Source organism: Silurus aristotelis, assembly GCF_946808225.1.
Source record: "Silurus aristotelis genome assembly, chromosome: 11".
In the NCBI taxonomy this organism is placed as follows: Eukaryota; Metazoa; Chordata; class Actinopteri; order Siluriformes; family Siluridae; genus Silurus; species Silurus aristotelis.
Window position 1 is genome coordinate 9,515,862 of NC_139584.1, and position 7,261 is coordinate 9,523,122.

Genomic DNA, 7,261 nt, shown 5'->3' on the forward strand with positions numbered 1-7,261 from the left:
TTTCCTCCTTCCTGGTGGATCCATCCTCAGCATTCTCCGTTTAATTTAACTTCAGTTATTCAAAATGCTCATAAGTGGTAATAAGTGTAATGTGTTGATTCATCTAATGAATTGTTTGTTTCAGAACGAAAAAGGAAATAATATATTTTTGAGTGCATCTCAATAAATGAGAATATCATTAAAAAGTTGATTTATTTTAGTAATTTATTACAAAAAGTGAAACTTGTATATTACTATATATACATTTATCACACACAGATTGATATATTTTCAAGTGTTTATTACCCACCAATTCACTCATCTCAAAAAATGTTTAAGACCAATCAAAAAAAAAACATTTTTAGTGAATTGTTAGCCTTCTGGAAAGCATGTTCATTTACTGTATATGTACTCAATACTTGGTGGGGGCTCCTTTTGCTATAATTACTGCTTCAATTCGGCTTGGCTTGGAGGTGATCAGTCTGTGGCACTGCTGAGGTGGTATGGAAGCCCAGGTTTCTTTGACAGTGGCCTTCAGTTCATCTGCATTTTTTGGTCTCTTTTTTATCGTTTTCCTCTGGACCCTCATAGATTCTCAATGGGGTTTAGGTCTGGTGAATTTGCTGGCCAGTCAAGCACACCAACACCATGGTCATTTAACCAACTTTTGGTGCTTTTGGCAGTGTGGGCAGGTATCGAAATGAAATGCACAATTTTATTTCCTTCCATCTGAAAAGAGGACTTTGGCCCACTGAGCAACAGTCCTGTCCTTTTTGTTCTCTGCCCTAGTAAGACACCTCTGACGTTGTCTCTGGTTCAGGAGTGGCTTGACACAAGGAATGCGTCAGTTGTAGCCCATGGATACGGCTGTGTGTGGTGGCTCTTGAAGCACTGACTCCAGCTGCAGTCCACTCTTTGTAAATCTCCCCAAATTCTTAAATTGGGCTTCGTTTCACCTTTTTCTACCACATTTTTTCCTTCCATTCAACTTTCCATTAATGTGCTGGGATACAGAACTCTGTGAACAACAGCTTCTTTAGCGAGGACCTTTTGTGTCTTACCCTCCATGTGCAGGGTGCCAATGATCGTCTTTTAGACAACTGTCAAGTCAGCAGTCTTCCCCCATGATTGTGTAGCCTAAACCAGAGTGAGACAACTCACTCCTTTGCAGGTGTTTTGAGTTAATTAGCTGATTAGAGTTTGACACCACAAGTCTCCAATATGGAACTTTTTCACAATATTCTCATTTTCTGAGATGCTGAATTTTGGGTTTTTATTGGCTGTAAGCCATAATCATCAAAATTAAAAGAAATAAACACTTGAAACATATCAGTTTGTGTGTGTTGAATCTATATATTACACAAGTTTCACTTTTTGTATTATATAAAATCAACTTTTTAATGATATTTTAATTTATTGAGATACACCTGTATATTTATTCATGCAAGCAAGTCTTTGCAAAAAAAAAAAGGGTCAATATAAAATTCTCTTTTGAGCTTCCATTTGTACAGTGCATATGCATTAACTTTTTTTTTTTTTTCACAGACTTCAACTACCTTAAATGTGACTGATTAAATGGTATGAGGTTAGCCAACGGAGCCACAGGCTTTCTTATCTTCAGATGACTTTTATCACAATAGGAACCTTTGAAATTAATAATATGCTTTGTTCCAGATATACTTTAAATGTCATTTGTCTCATTAAGTGTCAAAAGGATTGCTGGTATTGCAGTTTCTGACAGGAAAAGTCTTTTGTCACATTATCAAGGTGTCTGTGTGTCCTTTCTTTGCTTTTCCGCAGCAAATATGCTTTTCTTCCATTGCACCGCTGCTGTTCACCATTGAACAGACTAGGGAAGTTTTGCTCTCAGTCTTCAAGATGCCTGCATTTATCATTGTTGTTTCACTCGGTAAAAGTTGAAGCATTCCTTTTCTTTACCCCTGACTATAGTAACCTCTCTTCCTGCTCGTTCTTCACATTTTTCAGCCTTCGTCTACATTACCACTCAATACATTAGTCTGGATATTTTGTTTTATATAGTAAAATATAAGAATAAGAAATTAATTTTTTAAAAGTTTTAATTAATTACATATTTTGGTTATTATTTTACAGTTTTATATCTTACAAAATGATGTCTCACTTGACCTAAAATTATCCTGTAATGTGCTATGACAGAAACTGGAGATATATATTTTTTTTATATATGTTGCATTGTAACGCTTTCATATATTTCTGTAACAAAGGATATTTTATTAAATTCAATTGCATCAATTGAAAGCTTAATAATGTAGCTTTACCAGTAATATTCACTCTGTGGGTCATTCAAAACAGTATTTAGTTATGACGCAGGCATAAATATTTGCCAGGAAGTCCAATCTCATAAGATGTAATGTAACAATATGTGTTCTGTCCTAAATTACCCATTTTGTGCTATTTTTTACTGGAAAAAATCCCATTGAAAAGTAATGAATATACCAGTTATCTATGATTCACTCCAGTCTCCAAATATTTCTACTATTTATCTTAGCATGTTTAGGTAAATAATTTGAGAAATTGCACCCTTTGCAGGTGGCAACCTGCATCATGTTGGATAAACCAAATATGGGTTATAAACCATGTTTATATGCTGATTTTATATATAGATTTTATTCTTTTATAATCCAGTCCACTTTGTTGAGCTCTCTAAACTTTTAGCACACAGTTTATTCAGCAATGTGCCAATTATTTACAGATAAAAAACACGTTTATCATGCATCCTAAATCCCCAAACAAATCATTTACAAAGTCTAAATGCTAAACTTTAAATAATTACAGGTAACAGTATTCGGGTGTGCGTTTTTTTCCGTTTGCATAAACATACAGTTAGAACACTCACAACTAGAAAACTTACTAACAGAAATCCGGAAATAATTATGTATTGATTGTAGATCTCTTGTGTACCTTGTAATTGAAAAGAGATTTCTGTTTTTTGAACAGCACTGCAACCTGCAGAACAAGAAATTTAGAGAACAAGGCAATTAACCATATGCCATTATATACTGTATACAAATATACACATTATCTATCTATCTATCTATCTATCTATCTATCTATCTATCTATCTATCTATCTATCTATCTATCTATCTATCTATCTATCTATCTATCTATCTATCTGTCTGTCTGTCTGTATATGAAACAGTTAATATGGATCATTACCATTTATTTATTTATTTATTATTTATACTTTAACCATATAATACTTTTTACATGCTGTTTTTTGCACCTCTCGACTGCTGCTACTGCTGTTTTTGCACTGCATAAAATTTGTTTACATATACTCTTGGTTATAGTCTTTATAGTTCTCTTTGCACAGTACTGTATATTAAAAGTATACAGTAGGTTTACTGTTCGGCGTTATCTTGTATTATGTGTATTGTCTTGTGTTGTCTGTCTGTCTGTACTGTTTTTCGTCTGCACTGTTTGCACTAGGTTGCACTCGATGCACTTTATGTAGCTTTATGTTGTGTGTTGTAGCTCTATGTTGTTTAGTGTAGCACCAGGGTTCTGGAGGAATGTTGTCTTGTTTTTACTGTGTACTGTGTAACACTGTGTATAGTAGAAATGACAATAAAAGCCTCTTGACGTGACTTGACTTGACTTGATTACCTTGTGGGAGGCTGTAGTCACTCTGCAAAATGCGGTGTCCAACAGGGGGCCACACACTGCAACGGTATATCTCACACTCTTCCGGGCTGTGTTCAGGCACATGCAGCAGCGACAGGTCATCTCCAATTTGATATGAGTGATTGGCAAACTTGTAAAGCTGTGTTTTGTTGCTGCGGATGTCTTTTATTACCAGACCCACCAGCATGTCGGACCTGAATGACACCTGGACAAACAACAATACAGCAGGGGTGATATTTAATGTGCTAATCTTGTTGACACTGTATTACTGATTGTTGAAATGATTAGCTCTTACCTTATACCAGGTTATTCTACGATACTGTACACCCTGCTCCAATTCTACTTTACAGGGGACTTGCCGTGATAATGACACTTTGAAAATTTGAAAGATGAGACACAGCACTATAAAAAAAAATAACCAAAATCAGCCATGATGCAAAAAATGTGGGGCAGCTTAAAAAAACACTTTTCAATGTTAAACTTTTACATTTTCTACTATGGCCTGAATTCCGGGGCGAAAGAAAAAACAGATGAAACAAAAGGAAAAATTTTAATCTCCTAATGTTTTAAACACAAAAAAAAAACAGTATCAGAAATGTAGCAAGAATTTAACAAATGTACGCCCAAATAATTCCCGTGCCACCACTTACACGTATACTTTTACACAGTTTGGAGAAAAGTTAAGGAAATTCACTTATATAGCATATGCAAAGGTAACATTTAGCTGAAAAACATAAAATTGTGTAAAATTGTGTAAAATTCAACGAGATAATATTTATATATTAGATATTTGCCACACCCTAATAAGGGTCCGGTAACAAGCTCATAATATATGACAGTATGTGACCAAATATTAGTTTGTAAGACCATTTAAACTTTAATATTTTAACGTTTGGGTGAGAATGCATATATATAAGTTTATATATGTACATGTATATACAATATTTCAAACTGAAATATTATAACCTTTGTTAATACACTATTTTAGAATCCATTTACCTCTTTGTAAAGAGAAGACATTTAGCCTTTAACATTTGTTTTAATTCTACAAAAAGATGTCTGTGTACTTCACTGGCTATTTTTATAGCAGAATTATAATAAATTCAAACATATCAGAATCTGTATGATCACCTTAGGGGAAAAGTTACACAAACCGCCTCACTGCAGTCTCTTTATTCAAGTGACCTCTAGTAACATCTGTACTGATTTATTCAGTCAGGCCTGTTGGCTAAATGTTCTTGTTAGGCATATCTTTGTATTGGGTCATTGAATTATTTGAATTTTCTTTTTTGAAACCATCTTTACTGAGCATGTCACGTCAATTCGTAGTTTTTTTGTTGATAAGGTACAGCACAGTCCCCTGGCAACCATTTTAAACCAGTATCTGATTACAAACTGAAATTGTGTTGTCATTGTGAACTCTGTATTTCTGGCTTCTTATATGTTAAAATGTAAGCCCACTAAGAACAATTGACTTCATTTTGGTTAAACATATATTGGTTTTGCTTTAGTATAGTAAATAAATATACATCATCATAAAACTACAGTTTAATATTTACAGTTTCAGCAGAAACACACTGTTACAGTAACTAAAGTGTAATCCACCTCTTCCCAGTGAATATTGTGTATCATGGTTTAGGATATGAGAAATTATATCTGTAGTTATTTTGTTTTTAAGTTGTTTTTTAAAGTTTAAAAGTGAATAATATGCAAATGTTAAGAAGAAGGTGTGTATTTTTAAGAAAAAGACAAAGGAAAGGGCGTGTAAGAACTGCGACCGCCTCAGCGAAAATGAGTACTTATTTATACACCTATCTATTTTATGCACTTTATCTGCAGAATTTACTTTTTGCTTTCATTCCCAATGTTAAATAAATACGAATAGGACCATTTCTAAAGTAGGCTTTGAGTTATCAGGAAGTATTTCCGCTTTTTTTATATATATATATATTCTGTAGGTGAATAATGAACTGGACAGTTCCAGTTCATTATTCCGCCCCCCCAGGTTGTAAACGACTAACATAAACCACACCGGTAGTGAATATTTTACTTACTTATATATGGACGCATTTTTGTCTGCGAATTCATATTTCATCAGTTACAGGAAGAAATCACCTCTAAGATGAAGTGAAACTGAAAACATTTTAAAAACGTAACTGAAAGCTGGTGAAAAGAGGCCAGAGAGAGGGTGTGACTCAGCTCTGTAAGGTCTGTCCCTGCATTTAGGACTTTTATTTATATCACGTTAAGGGTCTTTACTGTCATTTTACTCATGAAAAGCATAGCTAATGCACGTTGAAACAAACCGGGACAGGAATTTTTGAAAAATAAAATAAAATCCAATAAATGGACGCTTTTATAGTTTAGATTCTAATTAATTAATTAATTGTTTCCGTCTTGTTATTTGTACTCAGGTGGCCATATTTACAAGGAGGAGTAATATGTGGTGCACTTAATGTCGTGTCCCAGTTAGTTCTGTATTCTGTTTTTTGTTTTGTTTTGTTTTATTTTGTCAATTTATTTTTGCTTTACTGTGTACTGTATATGTTTGGAATGACAATAAAAGCTTACTTGACATGACTTGTAATACTAATAATACTGTGATATTGGGTGATATACATAATTTACCCCTTTTTAATTAGTCTACATAAATAGTATCTAGTTGCAATATTAGCTTTCCCCATTTATATGTCAGTAAAATAATGTTTTTGGGCAATTTTGTTACATTCATTTGATTCATCTGCTTGAACTCTTATTTGCATGGTTACGTTTTCATAGTAATTCAAAACCCAACCGCTAGATGGTGGTGTTGTATTTTGTCTTTTTACTGACTGCTTGTTTTCATATGCATTGCCATCGTTCTTGAGAACGTCACAACTTCATCCAGTGTCATATGAACTACAGCTTTGTGGTAGTCAGGAGATGATCCGGAGATGGATCAGTGATGCTTTGGGCTGATTTGTGTCTGAGGGATCAAGAGCTCCTGGGAAGATTGATAGTATCATTAATTCTGTTAAGTACCTAAGATATTTCAGCCCAAAACCTGGTTGATTCTGGCAGAAGGTTCAGAGTTGGCCATAGGTGGATACTTCTAAATCAAAACAAAAATGGTTGCTGGAAAAATAAATCAGTGTTTTGCAGTGGTCATATTTGCAAGTTTGTATTCTTGTGTATAAAATAGAATAATACAAATAGTTTGCCTTTTTGCAAGTGAGTAAAGACACCACTGTGTAAACTCTTCAGTGAATGGTTAAGAGAAGAACAGAATTTTCCAAAATATTTCTAAAGACATACTTGATTTGTTGTTTCCAATTTGGCTCCAAAATGTTTTGGGTTTGCTCTGCTTTCAAATCATAATCAAAGAAATACATCAGTCCTCAGACATGTGCCTACATCTGCACTCCTCTTCCCTTCTGCATATCTCTTACCCCTGATCTTCTATCTAATTTCTTACCCCCTCTTTTTTTCTCTGAAGTTCTTGGTATCCTCTGAGGCCCATTTGTAGGTCACAAATGGTTGAAGCACACAGCCATAAACCTGTGTTTCCTCAGCAGTAAATTACACCACTGCTGGAGCCTCTGCTAGCGGAACTCTCTCCTCTCCTCCAACGAAGGAGA

General features: G+C 34.3%; 1 long non-coding RNA gene across 1 annotated transcript; it reads right to left on the reverse strand.

The window, feature by feature from the left end:
• Positions 1-2,667: 2,667 nt before the first annotated feature.
• On the reverse strand, positions 2,668-5,910 carry LOC310733954. The gene is made up of 4 exons (XR_014535918.1): positions 5,699-5,910; positions 3,940-4,046; positions 3,627-3,849; positions 2,668-2,964 (listed from the first exon to the last, which is right to left on the reverse strand). It is a non-coding gene; the product is annotated as an uncharacterized lncRNA (long non-coding RNA).
• Positions 5,911-7,261: the final 1,351 nt, after the last annotated feature.